The sequence below is a fragment of the Chiroxiphia lanceolata genome, chromosome Z (assembly GCF_009829145.1).
Source record: "Chiroxiphia lanceolata isolate bChiLan1 chromosome Z, bChiLan1.pri, whole genome shotgun sequence".
Lineage (NCBI taxonomy): Eukaryota > Metazoa > Chordata > Aves > Passeriformes > Pipridae > Chiroxiphia > Chiroxiphia lanceolata.
In genome coordinates, this window is record NC_045671.1 from 50,351,671 (window position 1) to 50,370,876 (window position 19,206).

At 38.3% G+C, this 19,206-nt stretch overlaps 1 protein-coding gene across 23 annotated transcripts in view; it reads right to left on the reverse strand.

The window, feature by feature from the left end:
• The window catches only part of MEF2C (myocyte enhancer factor 2C), a 139,628-nt gene that overhangs the window by 116,881 nt on the left and 3,541 nt on the right, over nt 1–19,206 (reverse strand). For 16 of the 23 annotated variants that reach the window (XM_032676816.1, XM_032676817.1, XM_032676811.1 and 13 more), the window contains exon 2: nt 12,370–12,468. The gene's annotated coding sequence lies outside the window, so the exon portion shown is untranslated. Of the gene's footprint in view, nt 1–8,179; nt 8,768–12,369; nt 12,469–13,064; nt 13,327–19,206 lie in introns of those variants that run through there. The other 7 variants (XM_032676809.1, XM_032676808.1, XM_032676807.1 and 4 more) reach the window with 4 other exon arrangements.

Here is a 19,206-nt window from a genome sequence, read left to right on the forward strand (position 1 = left end):
TAGTGTAACATCAACAATAAAACAGAAACACCAGATCCTGTGGTCATCCCAGTGAAGACATGCAGATTTATACCTACCAAGCATATAGGTATTATTATGGGCAGTTCTGCTTTAACTAGGTAGCTTGTCAATCATTTAATCAAGTTTCCTTTTAAGAATAAACTGGAAAAGTACTTTCTAATTAATACACATTTTAAATGTAACTTTAAATTATTTCCACATTTTTAAATGTGTGTACCCAAAAACATGAATGAAATTTTGCTTTAGTTTTAAGTGACCATCCCAGTCCAGAGGCTCTTACCAACATTTATGGTCATATTTCTCATCTCTAAAATTTGTCTATGTGTACAAAACCTGTACATTTTGTATGCCACTCTATGGATGCAATCCTCCAGCTCAGTATTCTGAAATAAAAAATGTGCCATGTAGAATTTTAGTAAGTATACAGATTCACACTTATTTCATATATTGCACCAGGGTAATAACATGGATTTTTTTCTTATACTTCTGCTATATCAATTCCTTGTCTTCACCTTATACACATAAGCAAGCTAAAAGAAGAACTAACTATTTCTCCAGGATTCTGTGGGCAAAACAGGTTCTCTTCAAATATTGCTTCAAATATCTGCTCCTTATTGCTATCGAACATATTTCAACAATCATTGTTATTAAGAACACTGCCTTACATCTGCAACGATTAAAGATTATTCACAACAAGACAAATTCTATACACTTCAACAGGAATTTCTGATGAAAAAACTCCGCAAGATTAAGGTTTTAAGTTCAACTACTATGTATTGTCCACTCTCCTCCATTTGTATACTATCTTACCAAATATATCATAGCAACATTCTTCCTAATCTTCCTCAAAGCCTCCCTGTTTTGCTGTTTCTTCCACTTCTCATACTCAGAAACACACTCAGGACACAGATGGACAGAGATAAAGCAGGCCTGAGGATAAGTCTAGAGAACATACTGTCTCCTGCTGGTTTCACAGAATATCCTCAGACTGTACTAAATTTTTTCTAGTAGTTGCTGAGGCATTCCCGTGGGATATGGCAATCAGAGGGGAGTTCTTGGCAGCACAAGTCTGAGGCTAAAATGCCAGGCTGAAGGGGATGTATGGGCCAGCATTAGAGAATGGTCACAGAACCTCACAGTCCTATTGCTTCTTTACAATGCCCTCTCCCCCATCTTTAGGGACAGCTTTTCCACCCAGCTGCAATGAAAAGATTTAAAACAATCTTCACTGAGAAGTCCATATTGAATTTTTAAATGAAAAGTGCTGCAGTCTAGCTTCTTATACAGGTGAATATGTTCTGGAACATCATAATTTCTTTAATGATCCAACAATAACTAAGTTATATGGACTAAAATAATGCACTATTGTTCCGAATATAATGTCATAACAAAATATCAGTAAGGGGAAGAATTTGTTAGAAATCACATAAATACCACATGCTACTATGTTACATATTTTTTATATTACTAGAAGTAATGTTACACATGGACAATGTTCTGCACTATGTTTACTTGTGTAGATGTCTTTTACAAACAATTTCACAATCCTTCCTCCTTGTCCTTTGTACATACTTTGCTAACAGCTATTGATTGACCACTTAAAAGTAAATAGTGAAATTTAACTGACCATGGGTTCCAGAAGTGGCATGCATCCTGTATCTATAAAAGCAAACATAAATAATGTTTCTAATTCAGTTTACTTAGCTGTACATCTTGTGATTATAGTAAGAGAGGTAAAAGATGGAAACATTAGGGGGGAATTCCTATGCTGGTATTTGGTTAATAATTTTCATTATAAACTTCACTTGGTCAATTATACAGATGAAGAAATAGGAATCAGAGAAGACCTGTTAGATTTAATTCTAAGTTTCATATCGGCTTTATAACCTGGGAAAAGAAGGCAGAGGAGTTTTATGCCATCTGTTCAATTCCGTCCTAATCTGTGAGCTGCCTTATGGTTAACTTAAATGAAGGCAGCAGATACTGATTGACTTTTGTGGATCGGCTGTACTGGTCAGAATCTCTGGAGCTCTCTTCACTCGAACTCTTGTAGCCTTCCAATGTCATGGAAGGTGGCAGAAGGCAGAGATAAGTGCATCCACCGCGCTGGAGCAGGATATTGCTAAATCACCTGTTCAGGGGATTACAAATGGGGCCTAGGCTACAGACCTCACTGGTATGATTACTGAATCCATATTGTGCTAGTGTATATTCCATACAGTATTAAAATAATTCTCAGATAATTTATGCAGAATTGCTTCCAAGTAAGTGAGATAAGGCACCTGTAGAATTTGCTAGGACATATTTCTGCAATCTAAATGTATTTAGTTGTTCAAGGAAAAAAAAAAGAAAGAAGGGGTGAAAATGCCAGATGGAGTTCTGATTGGCTGTATTTCAGAGTAACAACTTGAAATTCCTAAAGATTCTTTTTCTCTACGCTTCCCTCCATTTTTTTTCCACACTTGTTTTCTCTTTGCAAGGGAAGAAGCCACGTAACTACATGAGAAAATTCTATTACTAGTACGTTAGCTTTCCTGGCTGAATAACAGGTGCCATTTGCATACTTTGAAATACTTTCAATATGTGAGGAAGTGTAAAGGCTACGCTTCTATGTGATGTTTAGTGGATTAAATAAATGACAGATACCGAAAAAGTCTCTTTGCACTTTAAAGCAACTGGGAGAAAAATGTGATATTAACAGGGCTGGTGGCAAAACACAGTTCTAAAATCTGCATTTTTGAAGTATTCTAAAACCAATTCCTATGACCAAGATCTGCATACATACATTTAACTCTCTGTATTCAGTGAGAATTTTATCTGTAAGCAGGTCCTTAAATTTACCACACATTCATTGAGAAGAAGATACAAATTTTTATTACCTGTATTAGCTGTTAGACTTTGATATTTTAATTGCAAATGCACTCTATTTCTCTTTAAAACCTCCTGAGTTGAACAAGTACCTAGGAATTCCACTGTTTTTCTTGAAAGCCTTAGAATAATAGACTTTATTATCAGTGTCATCATCAAATTGATCTCATACTTCACATAAAACGGTGTGACATTAAATTGTGCAAGAGCGTGCTCAGTTTTGGCAGCTTCTTTATATTGTAAGACTGAACCTGACAGATTCAATATACAGCTGAGGACCATATGTTTTATTTTGTCACACTGATGCTAGATAACTTTTTGAAAATTACATACTTCAATTAAAAAAAAAAATATATATAATTCCACTGTTTTATGATACAGCTGAGTGTTTTTTGAGATATTAATGAGTTATATGTCCAGAATGCACTTGTAAGAAAAGGACACTGTATTTCAGTCTTTACCACTTCAAGTTCCGTTTCAATATTTTATGCACATGATCGCCTTTTCAGAAGTACTGATCATGCAAATAGACCATTAAAAGAGTAAGGTGCACATTTTGTGAATTTGAAGACTGTCTTAATACAGTTTTCTTGTTATAAAGCAGTAAAATAACCAGGAATTGGTTATTTGAAAGTATTTGAAACTATTCTTTGAGGACTGTAGTGAGTGAGTGCGCCTCAGATCAGTCTTCTTCATTTTATTTGGCCATGAGGTACTTCAGGATATTTCAAACAGTTCTATAACTGCATTTATTGCCTATTTTGAAGGCTTACTTTTAAAGCATTACCCTACAAAAATTTTTAAAATTCACATTTAAGCCTAATAATACATTGTTGAGAAGCTGGTTTAATGCACATAGGAAACAAAACTAGAAAAAGAAAATTTACTTTATATAACTTAAACTTTTCAATATACAGCTAGGCAAAGCGAGAATGAAAGAAAATAAAAATGCACCTTCAGTATCCACTAAGATGAAACACCTGAATTTATGTGAGTTTCCTGATTACAATAACACATACAAAATTAAATACATAAATATTAATTTTATGTATCACAGAAGATGAAGACAATGACAAAAACAATGTTTACATTTATGGTTGACTCATTAGTGTTTTATTATGTGAAACACTAGGAGGCATCAGTTGGGTAAAAAAAGGAGTTCCTTTGAAAACTGGTAAGAAATTATCATAGGAGTTATCAGCTTGCAAGTTTCATACTTCCAAATGTTAAAGGCTGTACATTATAACTAAATTAGGCAAATAGGCAAAACTCTATTCTCACTGATAAATGACATAATAAAATAGGGACAACACTTAATTTCTTAACTGTTTTCAAACCAGACTACTATGTTCACATATGCAACACAAAGAATAGTTTTACAACAGGTTACATTTTTAAAAATAACAGAATAAAATGACTTATTTATTCTTCAATATCATAACTTTTGATAAATCTTCTTGTAAGCTCTTAATAGGGTAAGTGTAGTGAATTTAGTATAGTTCTAGGCACTTTTTAGTCCCTAGGCATTTTTAAGTCCTAAGCACTTTTAAGAACTTTTAATTGCTGTTTACAGGATATCATCTAGACAAAAATATTTTTTAAAAAAATCCCAGAGTACTAATCTACTACATTTTAATTATATTTCCCAAAAGCGGTGTATTAAACAGCATTTATAAAATTTGTGTAACAATGCCACAAGTGGCTCTACCTTTCACAAAATAGTCATGCAAAATCAGTAATGTCAAAACTGAGTTTTCCTTGCTTCGAGTTGCATTTAACAATGACTAAGCAACAGAGTTATAGTTATAGTCATAAAATAATCAATTAAAATTGAAGTGTGCCTTGCCATGTTGCAGCAATCAGCTTTTATCTCTGCCCAATCACAATGACATGTGAACTGCCTAATCCTTCTTTTGTAAGGCACATAAGACTTTGTTGTCACTGTTGGTTTTGTGAATCGCCTCTATAAGCTGGTCTGATTTCCTAAAGATGACAGATCCCAGTGAATAGACAAGCTCTCCTGCACTGCAGTCAATGAGACAGTGACAGTAAAGTGGAGGACTAAAGACACTCGCTTTTAATCACCTGTCCACATGCAGCATTGACCATCAGTTCTGACAAAATGACCTTAAAGTTGGTCAGAGGACCCAAACAATTACTTTTAAAAATAGAAAATTAAGAAATTCAATTTTTCAATTTTTTACTTGCACCATCACTTGTTTTGCTGACTCTGAGCTTCTAAGCCCATTTTGTTTCTGCAATAGGTTGCAAAATTGTATTTTCAACCTTTTCAAATACCAGAATTCTAACCCTACTCTTAAACTTGAAGTTTTCTAGCTGTTCAGATTTACATATATAATTTTTCTGTATTTTATATCTAAGTTACTATAGAGCCTAAATGAGAACATAGCAAAATCTCTCTGCTGATATCATAAAGCAAAATTTTAAAACTTAAAATACATCACAAATGTAAATGTTCTGGTTATTATTCAAAATGCTGGAGCAAGGACTATAAAATCCTTGAAAATATATAGCACCTTATGTAGGTTCATCTTCATCATTAGTGTTTTCAAAAAAGTATCAGCACTTGATTTTTTGATAAATTATCATGCAATGTAGGGCAGTGATGTCAAACAGGTAAAAATGAAGCCTATGTATCAAATGCTTTTTCTTTCAAGTAACTAATAGCAATTAATGACTTCTTGCTCAATGAGATGTAGAAATATCTTTAGCTGCCTCTGAAGATGAACTAAACTATTCCGGTGAACAATAAATTAACCTGTTACAGAGAAGTAAAATTAAAAGAAAATAAGTTGGCAAAAGTATTCTATTAAAAACTCCTGCTCAGTTCCTAAGTTTCTATGTAATTACATTTATCTACTGAATAGTGAGTTATCGAAACCTTTCTTAGGCAAACATTTGGGAAAAGCTTCAGAAAGCTTCATTCCTCTTTGTCTATAATATTTTAGGTGTTTTAAAAACAGAACCATGTAAGAGTGGTAGGTTGCTCTGGTTTTGAATATACATGTGGCAGGTAGACGAATTGTTTAAAAAAAGTAAGAAAAATTTGCTGATCCCATATTAAAAAAAAAATCACAGTAAGAAAGTATTTGTAGGAATTTTCTTCTGATGCTCCAAAACTAGCAACTCAGAAATATACTACTTTAAAAGACTTCTCTCAAAGACTATTCATCATTTAGTACCAATTTCTATAAAGCTCTTAAACTTAAGTTTCCTTTTTCTTGGTCGATTAATCTTAAGAGGATACAGACAGTATCTGATCCTTGCATTCTTTTAAAGGACATTGAAAGTGACATTCTTTACATCTCTGTCCTGTGAGAGCTTTGGGACAGGCAAGAGGTTTAGGTCTCCTTGGGGCCTGATCCTGTAAATGATTATCCCTGTGACTTGCTCATTTTCACACAAGAAAAGTGTTGACAGCGGGACTAGTTTTGTAGGAACTGCTTGCATGAAAGAAGGTTTCCATGTTCAGGTCCCAGAACTATCTTTTCATACTAGCTATGTAGGGCATATTGGTAAAAATATATATGAACAAGTTTTTAAAATAAAAAACTTGTGTGTCATACATGTATGACAAGGAACATAAACACCCTGAATTAAGGGCCACTGTCTTAAGTTCTTCAGGGAATTTTTCTATCACTTCCAAAGGAACTCAAGCATGAGCAGAGACTTCAGTGTTAGACACAGTATGAATTATGTACTCATTAGTATAGAAAGAATAATATAATGGGTATTTTAAGAAAACTGATAAAGTAAGAAAGTTTTCCAGGTTCTTTGAATTCATGTAAGGTACCTGAAATCAGGTAACAAAGTAGTTTACAAAATAACAATTCCCCAAAGTACCCATTTGTCGGATCATTTAAACTGGAAATCAGTATGTATGTACACAGCCTCAAATACAGAGGCTAGTACTTGTTCACAGGTGGTAATATTTCCATGCCCTGCCAAGCCTCTAGGGTTTAGTTATTATACTCCATATAAACATCTTTATTCTTCAACTACAATAGCCAGGAAAGTGCGAATGAATGAAATCTAGTCACAGTTGCATCTAATATAATTTATCATTCATCTTGTAGTTATTTTAAAGTACAGATATGAAGCTAGGACATTTGCCATTAAGCTGATCACCACATATGTGCTAGGAAAATTTTGTGTCAAAGCAATTCTTTTCTGATCACCAGTAAAATACTGGTGAAGTGCCTTTTTCTGTTTAATTCTCATATCTTTAGTCTTAAATTGTGTATTACAGTATTTATTTAATATGAGAATGCAGGTATTTGGTAATAATAACCATTATATACAATAAAGAAAATCGAACTTTTCTGTAAAACACAATGTCTAGGTATCCACAATGATTCATTAAGTTTTGTTTTGCAATGTGCTGCTTTGCTCTTTCTTTTTTTTTTTTTTTTGAGAAAGGGAATTATTAGTTTGTTTTGTTTTTCAGGCTGACAGAAGGTCACACTAAGTTTTATGGTAAACACGAAGTATTACAGTTACATAATGCACCAATAGTCTTATAAGTCTATCATTTACATTAAACTTTATCTTAGCCTGTATGTAACTGTACTGCAACTACACCAGCCAGTTCTGTAAGGCTGATTAGCTCTACTCCTTTGTGTCAACAAATGTAAAGATTACTCAAAGTACTGTGTAAAGACCAAAGCATACTATTCCAAAAGAGGTTTGCAGTCCATGACTTAAATTCCCACATCAGTGCAAGGGGTCTTTCCATCACAAATATAAGTATTCAGATGAAAGATGCGTAAAGTTAAACACTTGCAAGCACGCACTACCTAAACTCAAGAACAGAAGAGCCTGTGATAAAACGAAGTTTAAGAGCATTTCACTCAAACTGGATCCTTAGTTTGATAAATCAGAGTGCATGCACTACAAGGTCATAGCTTTTAGTGAACTATTTAAATCAAATAGGCTTTTAGTGAACTATTTAAATCAAATAAGATTCCAGCACTTCAATATCAAGCACACAAATAATGAAAACTAACTTCATCAAAGTTTAAACACTTATGACACTGATACAGACAAGTCAGCAATAATTTACTAGATAGTGATTTAACTATGTTATTTGTCTAACAAGTTACTGTTAAGCAACTGCACAATTATACATTTAAAACGTCTGCAAGCAACCTCAATCCCAGTCCACATAAAATGACTGATACATTTTTCAAACGCAATAAGAAATGTACCTAGGACTTTTGTACCATGCCCACTATATTTTATTCCAATGTTGAATTTCACACGTACTTACATTATAAACATTTAGCTGTTTGGATGATCAGACTAGTCCTTCAGATATTTTCCTTTTATAGGAAAAAGAAAAAATCCCTTTACTTCTTCCAGCCTTAAATATTCACCACCTGGTTCAACATGCAGCCGCCTTGAATCACACACACAACCTTCAAAGTCAATCCAATAAGCAGCCAGAAAGATGCCTGGTGTATCTGTGTGTGTGTGTGCGCGTGTGCGCGTGTGTGCAGCGTGGAGGAGGAGAAAGTGGCTGAGCTGCTGGTCGGATTAAAAGTAACCGGACTCGTCCTGAGATCGTCCAGGAAGGAAGTGACAGCAGGCGAATGGGAAAAGGCGAACAGCTCACAGCCTTTGTAACATCGCGGACGGGAAGGGGGAGGCGAGAAAGGGATTCAAACTACACGCCTGATGAAGTGTCCTTTTCTGCTTCGCTCTCTCTTCCTCCCTTTTCTTCTTCTCTGTGTCTCTATTTCTCTCCCTCTCCCACAATCCCAAACGAATGACACTCTCCTCCCGAGCTGGAGAAATAATCAGTTTCACTCTTGTAAAAAGGGGGCGGGATCAGATCCCTAAAGCGTTTTAATAAAACAAACATAGAGCAGCAGCAGCGGCAGCAGCTCCTTGCCCCTCTAGTCTAAACTAGATTGATAAATTGCTCCACTACACTACTTTAATTATGTATATGGAATGCAGAATAAATCACCGAGCATCAGCACCTCAATCAAGCACTTTTTAAATGATAATTACATCTTGGGTGAATCAATCTTTCCATTCCTGACATTTTGCTAATTTTAGTTCTACGGTGGGGGTAATGGCATATGCCACACGCAAACCTAATGACAATCCTTTATTATACCGAGCGAAGAAAAGGCGGCGACCCAGGGCGCGTTTTCCCCCTCCTGGCGACGGTAGCGCAGAAAGCGGAGTGCGGGCAGGGCAGGGCAGGGCAGGGGGCAGGGCAACCGCGGGGCCAGACCGCGCACCGCCCGGAGCAGCACTTCCGCGGCCGGGCCGCCCGGGGGCCGCGGCGGTGGCCGAGCCCGCCCGCCCGCCCGCCGGGCCTGTGGGGCAGAGGGGCTTCGAGCCGTCCCTGCGAGTCGCCACCCCGGTGTGCCGGCGACGGCACCTCCGGAGCGGCTTCGCCCCCGACGGGCGGGCCGGGCGCCGGGAGGGGGCACAGCCGGCGCGCGGCCGCCTGGCGGCCTGGAGGTCGCCGGCCCCTGCGCCGCCCCCGGAGAGCAGCGGGTCTGCAGCCCCTCGGCCCTGCCCTCCTTCTTCACAGACCTGCCGCCCAGCCCCTCGCACCTTGGCCGGGCTCCCCCTCCCGAGCCCTTCGCTCGCTGAGCAGCCCAACTTCCCCAACTCATGCCGCTCGGCGTCCCGACGCGTGGGGAGCGGTCCCGGGGCAGTGCCGGCGCAGCGGCCCTTTCTCGACGGGGAGCACCGACCGGATCCCGGCCCGCTCGCTTTCTTGCGCGGGTCCTGGCCACGGCCGGCTGCTGGAGACGGTCTCGTGTCAGACTTATCCGCAGAAATGAAGCACTGGCAGCACGCTGTGTGAGAGCAAAGGGCTTTTTTTTTTTTTTTTTTTCTTTTTTTTTTTTTTTAAAAAAAAATAGGTTCATTTACTTCTAAAACGGAACTGAAAGGACTGCACTGTATAGGAGCTTGAATCCAGATTAAGCACATGGGGTAATTTGTGAGTAAAACTGGACCTTGCAGATACTTGTTTTAATTTCCATGCAGATAGCCAACTTTTACAATCCTTTGAGAGCAGCAGGGGAGTTTGTAAAGGCACAGACCATTATTTTTATGATAGATTAAGGTACTGCAAATAGGAACAGCACACATGATAAAACCAAATGACTGAATTCAAACACAGTGATAAATATATATTTGGTTTATTTTAATACAGGTCTTGCAGTCTTTTCCCCTATAAACATCTCATTGGGCCACTGACCTACTTCTAAAATATTGGACAGTGAATAAATACCTTTTCAGTACAACTGTACTTATTAAAACATGGATGCTCAAAGCATGGTCAGAGCAAAACAAAGCTCAGGCAGCTCTAACAAGCACCCTGCAATTGCTCTAAACGCAGATCCCTAGAGAATACTGCAGATCTCATCATGCCCTGCTTCATCTGGGTGAGAGTGCACGACTCTCCATGGACAGGCAGCGACACGCTACAGATGCACCCACACCAACAAAGATAGTGATACTGATGTGCCCAGAACCTACAGGCAGCCAGACACGAGCCAAGCACATTGTACACGGTCGTGAGAGGCACATACGCTCTGCAGTGGCAGCAGCAGAGCCCAAAAAACACTGGGGAAGAAATACTTTCTCAGCCTCTGGTCTGCAGGGAAGCACAGCAGGAAAGAAACACAGAACAGTTACATGGGTTGTACCTTTGCTATGCCTCTTCTGCAGACAATTTTGGTCTCCCAGCGTGGCATCCAACTATCCAGTAGCGTTTGTATATTCTTAGTGGCAAAAATAGAAAACTCTTTTAAGACTTCACACTTTTTGTTCTAATTGAAAATGACTGTCATCTGTTTTACTTTGTGCAGGATGTGTAAGTTTTCTGGTTTCTGGTTAGTTGGTAACACAGCCCTTCGATTGGCAGCACAGAAGACAAGCACTGTCATATTCTGAAAGTAATTATTAGAGTAAGCAAGTATTTCAGAAAATCAAAGTATAGAGCAGCTTAGAACATCAACTACACCTCCGTGTGGGCACTTGTGGCCTAATCTTTATATAGCTGTGACCTTCACATACTGGAGCACCTTAAAGCCATGCCAAGTTTTTGTCACGACAACAATTTATCAAGCCTATGTAAAAGACACCTCGATTTTTAAAATGGGGTTCAGACGCTAGATGGACAAACAAATGGGAGGGATCAGGCTTTCTCACTCATCTCAGGGTTAGGTAAGGCATGAATTTATGCAGTATCATTTGAAGTGTTAAGGATTTTTTTTTCCTCTCATTTGTTGCATTTCATTTAAAAATCTGGGATAATTTCAAGCGGTGAAAAACCTTTGTTCTGGTGTATGCACGTCTACTGATGCTCCAAAAATGCACCATTTTCAGATTTCTGGCATGAGACTTAAATCTGCCCTTTTCTGCTGTCCACAGTTCATGTGTAGGACTGCTGACAAAATTATTTTTTTCTTAATCCACCACCTGAGGCACGCAGTGTTTTAAATGATGAGACATCAATCAAAGTGTAATAGTTATAGAATAAGATCTCCAAAGCTTTATCAAAGAGGGTATCCAAGCATCTCTTTCCCTTAAAAGTGTGATTATCTCAAGGTAACATTTCCTTTGAAGGTGATTATCAAAGTCCATTTTTGTTCTTTTGAGGATGCAGAACATATCCTTCCCTAAGGAGACATGAAATTGCCAGCTTACATCCTTTAATGGCGTTTAAACCAAAAAGCATTGAGGTTACTACGAAATGATCCACCTCCTTTGCATCTTAACCCTGGGGTGGCTTGGTTTCTATTTTCTGTTTAAAGTTCTGCTCAACCCCACTCCATTCCATGCCTTGCTCTCTTCCACCACCTCCCTATTTGTTAGAGCAACACAGTATAACTCTTCTTCCCATGTCTGGCTGCTTTTAAACTTGGCCCATGCTGGGTGCAGCGCTTGAAGTGAGCTTTACAAAATTATTTTAAAGTGAGCTGGGGTGGTTGCCACAGCAACCCACCTTGAGAGAAATAGAGGCTATAGATTAATCTACCCCACAAGATTATTCAACAGTACTGCATTTATTCTTCATTCATTCAGAATATTCCCTCAATCCATATGCTTTCATAATGAACAGAAAGATATAAACTCAGATAATTTCAAAGATAATAGGATATATATTCCAGGAGCACAATTTAAATGCTTTGAAAACCACTGCAAAGAAACAACATGCACATGATTCTTTGCAAAATCATTTAATTGTAAAAAAATATCTGCAAGGTAGGCACAACTGACATATTAACTTTAAATGAATTGGCATGTGATTACTAAAATGGTGTTATACACATCAAGCAATGATTACAGAAAGCCTTTGTCACAGGAGTACCTCTAAGTACATAACACAGTGGAGTTTTGCTCTCCAGGTTTTGCTTTTAACATAAATCTCAAAATAATAAATAGTACTTTGTAATATAAATGCAATAAATATTAAACACTCACCACATACACCCTCTTTATTGTCAAAATCATCCGCCTCCAATGCTTTACTTAATCTTTCCCATAGTAGTTACTTCAGAGTTTACACTTCTTGTTTGGCACCTTGGATGTTTAAAAGCAAAAAGTAGTATATTATTAAAATGCAAACCTATAATACTTAAATATACTTAAGGAGATTTATGAAGCAATTTCTATAAAAAATACGAGTCTTTACTGATGTGCACTTAGGCCTAAGTTACTTGTAAGTAACTTGGCATTTTCAGAAGCTGTTATAAACTCCAACTTGATGTTTTCAGAAGCTGTTAGAAACTCCATCCTACCTTAGGGATGCTACACTATCAATAAAATTACAAAACTATTGATTGCAGACTCCACCCTCCAGTTGGTATTTATGATTTTACATGCATTTTGGAAAACACAGCTATCATGTTTAATAAATGCCTGTTTAAAAGTCCAGGCCAAAATGTAAAGTTAAAGCTTGGTATATTAATTTCTTCCTTTTAACGGCAGGTGTATATGGTGCGAACACTCAGGCATGCAACTCCTCGGGTCTGCCTCAAGGAAGGCGACACTGGGTATCATTGGGAGAACCTTTTTTACCCCAAGATGCTCGTTTTTCTCTGCACCTATGGCTGTGGAAAGGGGGTCCCCACTGGAACGACTGGGTCTGGAGGAGCCTCTGCCCCGACTCCTCGCACCTGCAGACACATTGTTGCCCCGGGGCTTCTCCTAATTTATTTATTGACTCATTCTTTCTAGGTGACTCATTCTTTCTAGGTGCTGGGGTGGCACGGGAGGCACTGCAGGAGCAGGTATGACTCCGGTGTCCGGCCCCATGTCCTCAGGCACCGCAGCCCGGGCGCCTGGCGGCCCCGGGCAGCCGTGAGGGGCAGGGAGCGCCCGGGAGGCCCTGGGATCGCTCCGGAGCTGCCGGGGTGTCCCCGAGATCCCTTGGGGTGCCAACTGCCGCGGCAGCCACCGCCCCCTCCTCTTCCTTCTCCTCCTCCTCCCCGCTCCGTTAGGAAAGCGTTGAGGCGGCGCGGGGGGCGGTGGGAGTCCGGCCGGGCTGACGCCAAGGCGGGTGGTGCTGGGGAGGGAGGGAGCGCGGGGGTTGTCCCACTGCGGCTGGAGAGGGGCAGCCAGAGGGGCCGTGGCTGTTTGGGACTGGACGGGAATAGCAAAGTCCTGACAAAGGCTGGCTCTAGGGGAGGCTGGAAGCAGAAACCTGCCCGGCGTCCGCGCGCAGAGCTGCCCCCATCGACCCCCTCCGGAGCCTGTTCACAGCCGAGCCTGTTCACAGCCTTTGCTCACCGCTCCGACCTTTGGAGCGAATGGGTGTCACTGGTTTGGGAAGCAGGAGCACCACTCTGCAGTGACAGCGAGGCTCGGGCTGCCAGTCGTGCCAGCTCAGACCGGGAACAGAGGCTCCTCTGGAGCAGGGCGGGTGGGAGCGCGGTGGGAGCCGGGGCGCAGAGGCTGCAGAGAGGGTTGGAGTGCGACCACGTATAGGGCCAGGCTGGTGAGGCTGCAGTAGCACGTGGAAGTGCTCCGACACGGACTGATGGGTGTCCAGCAGGCCAGCGTCGCAGCTGTGGGGTGAGGGGTGTAGCAACATCTGGAAAGGCATCATAATTTTATTTTAGGCCTTGATGGAAGGCTTGGAGGTCAACTAATCTGGGGCATTATCTGTTACTTTCCAAGCTTTTTGAAAGTTGTTTTTTCAATTTCCCCTCCACTACCTTAAAAAAAAAAAAAAGAAAGAAAAAAAAAAAACCCTAAGATTTTTAATGCTCCCTTGCTGATATTTTCAAGGGCCTTTGCAGGGAAGAGACTCATTATAGAGGGAAAAAGACTGCCAAATGCACTAAGTCAACAATGAAAAGGGGGTTTGTTTGTTTTGCTAAATTGATCCAGTTCTAGTAATCTGGAGTGCTTCATTGTTACCAAAGGCAGTTTCTGAAACTGTAGTTTGCAAATTGATATTGTCCTTTAAATATCTCATAAACAGCTGCCCAAGGATTATTTTTATGCGAGAATTCTTTTAAGTGTAATGCCTTTTTTTTTATTATTTCTTTTCAAACTATTTTCAAACTAGAGATAGGATGTAACTTCTTCATAGTCAACTTCCTTCTTTTAAAGAACATAGTCAAATGTTTTCTTTTAAAGATTACATATTACTAAAATTGTCCTAAAGAGTGTAAGAGTAGTATTTATTACTTTGTGAATGACAACACAGACTAATACTAGAATCAGATTTGGGCCTAGTGATACTCTATTTGTTTGCCATATATGCATTTTAGAAATAGGTAATACTTATGGTATGTAATATTTTTTTTAAATATGACTGAAATTGCATCTGAAGGAAATTAACAGCTATAGAAATGTTGAATCTTGTGCTTGGTGGGGAACATGGATGCTGTGAAGCCCATGCGGCATGTCCAAAGTTCCCTGCAGTCTGTTGAAATCCAGTATACTCTGACAGGTTGAGATGACACACTGAAATGGAAGCTCAGCCCTATGTCAATGGCCACCAAGATCCTATTTCTGCCTCAGAATTAATCTGAGTATGCTGTAACTCCAGTTCCTGTACTAGCCACTGCTCTCTATAAGTCATTCAAATGTCCTTATCTTCCTATGACAACATTCCACCAAATGTATATAGTTTATATATACATGTATGTATTTTAGGGGTGTAACACTTGTAGTCAATGATCTTACTTGAGTGTAACTAAAGGAAGAATTTAACCTACTAACCTCTCCCCTGTTGAGATTTAGGGACTCCAAAAATGTGAGTCTAGACTTGCATGAAAGAAATGCATCGGGGGTTTTGAAGTTTTTCAGTGCTAGTCAGAAATTGGCAAGCAAATGTTCAGTCTCAGACAAACTCAGTAATTAGTTTCTATTCTATACCCCTTTCCCTATCTCTTCTGACATAAAGTTAATGAGGTAAAATTTCAAGCTAAATGTTTTTTTTTTTCCTATGCAAAAATATAAAAATAGATCAAATGTAAGTTTAGAGTGGAAATTTGGAATCAATTCCCCATCTTAATAGGGTTTAAATACAGGAATGTATTTGAAGAATAATTTTGGAAATGTTGTCAGTTTCTTGAACTGCTGTTCATCAGTCTGATAATTCTGCATCTTTGTATGCTTCAGAAGCATCAGAATTTTTTTTTTTTAAAGCAAGGCATTTTGTGGAAGTGTAATTTACTGTATGATTTTATACAACTGTGATTGAAGTCTACCTCGATTTTTAAACAGCCTTCACCCAAGAAATACAATATCTTTATTATTCAACTTGATTGCCAATACAGAAGAGCTATCTCTCACAGCCTTTAGAGTTGATACAAACTAAGACAAGTTTGTATTTAATTGGTAATTTATGCAGCTTTAGATGTTTCAAACCTTTTCACCATCAGCTGGGTATTTCTAAAGAAGTTCCTCCTAGGGCAGTTCCTCTTACTTGTGTCCAAGAGGAAAGGCTCCCAGAAATTGTTTCAGAATGAGTGTTTAAGTAAGGTCCACCCTTCTTATTCCTGCTACCACATTTATTTGTCCATATGATTGCCCTCCATTGAATATAGAGGATCTCCTTGTGATTCCCTTTCATTTTGTGAAAAGTTGGTTGGGAGCAGGGAATGGATTTTTTTCGGTTGTGCATTCCTTCTATTTTCCAGAAATGGAATTGCCTAACTAAGATATTGTGATATTTTCAGATATTTTGCTAAAAAATCCACAACCCAAAACAAAAAATATGATTGCACTCCCTTGCTAATTGTGTGACACTCAAGCTTTTTTCTATCTTGCTCTGCATGATGATGCAATACAGAAGCAGACAGCCGTACATGGCCAGAAAAGGCTTAATTAAGTATTCTGCAGCTGCTACAAATTAGATCAGCATCTGCATCTGTGTAGACAATGAAATTCATGGTAATTCTGAGGGCCAAGCAAAGTAGAGGTTTGTTTTGGATAGACCCTTAGCCACAATTCAAACAAAATTCAAAACCAAACATATTCTAAGGGGGAAAAAAAGGTTGGTCAACTTTGTGTCCTGTTGCTAAAAGCCACTATGGTTTCCTATTCTGGCTATAGATACATATTCCAATGTAGAACATAAAAGTCAGCTCTTACAATATTCCCAATTGTTTTTTCCCCTAAAAACAAGTCCTCATTACTTTTCCAGACTAGAATTTGACCTATATTTTGGATGACTGCACAGTTTTTTGCTGTTTCTCTGATAATTTGCCTCTATTTCAGATTTCATACCACTTTCTGGAGCCCAAGTTGGAACAAATGATGTATAAATTTTAATGGTCAATGATCTGACTAGGTCTAACAGAGTATATTTTATGATATTTGCATATGTTTTATGATATTTGAATATAGAAGACAATAGCAATAGATTAGTACGTAGAATGAGAGGATGAAGGTATTGCTGGCAAACTATTTTGTACAGATATGCTTGCATGCAGATATCAAGAATTAATAGGTTATTCTCTGGACATTTTAGGAAAATGCCCTGGTTTTAGGAGTTTGCAAACTCTTCAGTACTAAATTCATCTTTCTTGTTTTGCATTTGAACAGCTTCAAACACAAGTGTTGACCCATATGTCTTCTAAGTGCTGCTGTAATACTAATATTTCTCTTATAAAAACAATAATTAATATAAAAATTTTATTAGATATTTTAGGGAGACCTTTTGAAGGTTGGCAGCTCTTCTTGATAAGTGAAGAAGACCTTGTAACCTCTGCGACCATAAAATGTAATTGCATAATAGTTGAGTCAGCTTTTAGATGTAATTGTGCCACCTATATTTATCTATTTAAAACTTCCATGAGCCTCCAGCTGTGATGTCATTGGTTATAACTCTTCCCATGAAAACTCTTTAAAAAGTTGACATTACTGAGGTTAAAGCCTCAGATCATTAAGGATATGTACTTTGTTTTGTGTGTATTTTGTCTGAAATTGCTGTTACTGTCATATGATCCAATTTGAGCATCTTTCTACAGCTTCTGTATGATGCAAACAGGTTTAAGTTCCCATTTTGGGTCTGTTATGTTCTGCAAGCCTGCACCAATAAGACTGTCAAGATCCTGTTTCAGCAATGACTTTACAGATAGCTACCCTGTCATGGTTAAAGGAGAAGAAACCTGATTGCTAAATTGAAGTTCCTGCAACTGGGGGATTATTATTTTTGTCAGGCAACTAAAAACCATGCAAAGGCAACATCAGGATTTTTTTTGTTAAACAACTCAATTAAGTCCATTTGAGTATGTATTTAACTTACCTAATATATTGTTACCTTCTTTGGTTTTAAACTCTGACTGACAAATAAATATGGTGGAACTAGCATTTGTCTTTACCTTTTAGATCTGTAGTATTTGGAAGGTCTGTGCTGTAAAACCTCATTATTTCTGAATGTGACTTGATTGTTCTCTTGATTGTAGCTTAGCTATAGGAGCAGGATATGGGGTATGGGTACATATTTGGAAGGGGGTTATGAAATTTTCTTGCTCTTAAGTGAGGCAGAAGTGTCTTTTTGGGGTGTAGATATTCATGTTGGGGAAGATGAGGCAAAAGGCACGTGGGAAGAAATAATTTAAGACGGCTGTTGCTAGTGGGGGTAGACAGGTTAAGAATTTTTGGATTAAAGTGAGATTCAATGAGGAGTTCCCACATCCTTTTTGCAAATTAAACCCAGCAGTTTTAAAGCTATTTAGAGAATGTTTTCTCCCAGGATCAAAGGAACCAAGTGCTTCTTTGTCCTAATTGGGAGCTAGTTCCCTTGTATTTCTGAGGAAGAATATAACCCAAAATCTCACTGTGGTGAGATTGTGGTGGAGTATTAAATGGCTAATGAACTGATTTAGTGCAAGGACTCATAATGAAATGGACAGCCATATCTTTCCAAGGGTAGGAACTATTTCTTGATATACAAGTATATTATTTCACAGTCCCTTCTATTTTTCTCAACATTAGTATACTCTTCCTTTAAAATTATTAAATACAATAATAACTTATCATTACCAAGCATTCTTTCTACAATAATTTCAGTTTCAGGAGATGGATGGATACTAGGAAAAGGGCTATTTGCAGTGTAGTTATATTATATAGAGAGTATCCTGCTTCCACTTTAGAAAGCAAAGAAAACAAACAAGTGCTCCAAATATCTGTAGCAAAAACTATAGGAAGCATCCGTTTTGTATACTTCTGTATTGTCATTCTTATAGCAATAAAAAGAAAGTAGAGAGAGAGATGAAAATTACTGGGGGAGAGCTTTTTTGTTTAACAAACCCCAAACAAAACAGAAGACAAAACCCATCAACACAGATACAGAAAGGTTTGTTTTGGAGGATTTGTCCTTAGCAGCTGTATATCATTCTATTCAGCTTTCAGTTTTTTGCTCTGACAGATGATTGTATGTTTCAGGGTACAGTGCATTAGCTACATTAATATTAGATTGAACTTCGTGTGCTTTATATGCTATAAGCACAACTTTCAAGTATACAAGTAGAACTAGTAATGCTATATATATTTATTTATAAGGCTATATATATATATTTGCAGTGCTGTGTATAATTGCTTTTTTCATTCACTCTGGGTATTATTTTATTTATTTTTATTATTATTATCTATGCAGTTATTTTACATGTTTCCAGCAAGCTCATATACCTGAGCTTAAGTCTAGTTGTTTATTCTTTTTAAGCTGTATTTTTTGAACTTGATTTAGAATCCAGTGCATTTAGAGCTGTGCATAGAATGCACTGTTGCTTTTGTCTTTATTGAAAATTTCTTAAATGGTACTTTCAGAACTTGCTTTATAATGCTAGTTTTCTTTCA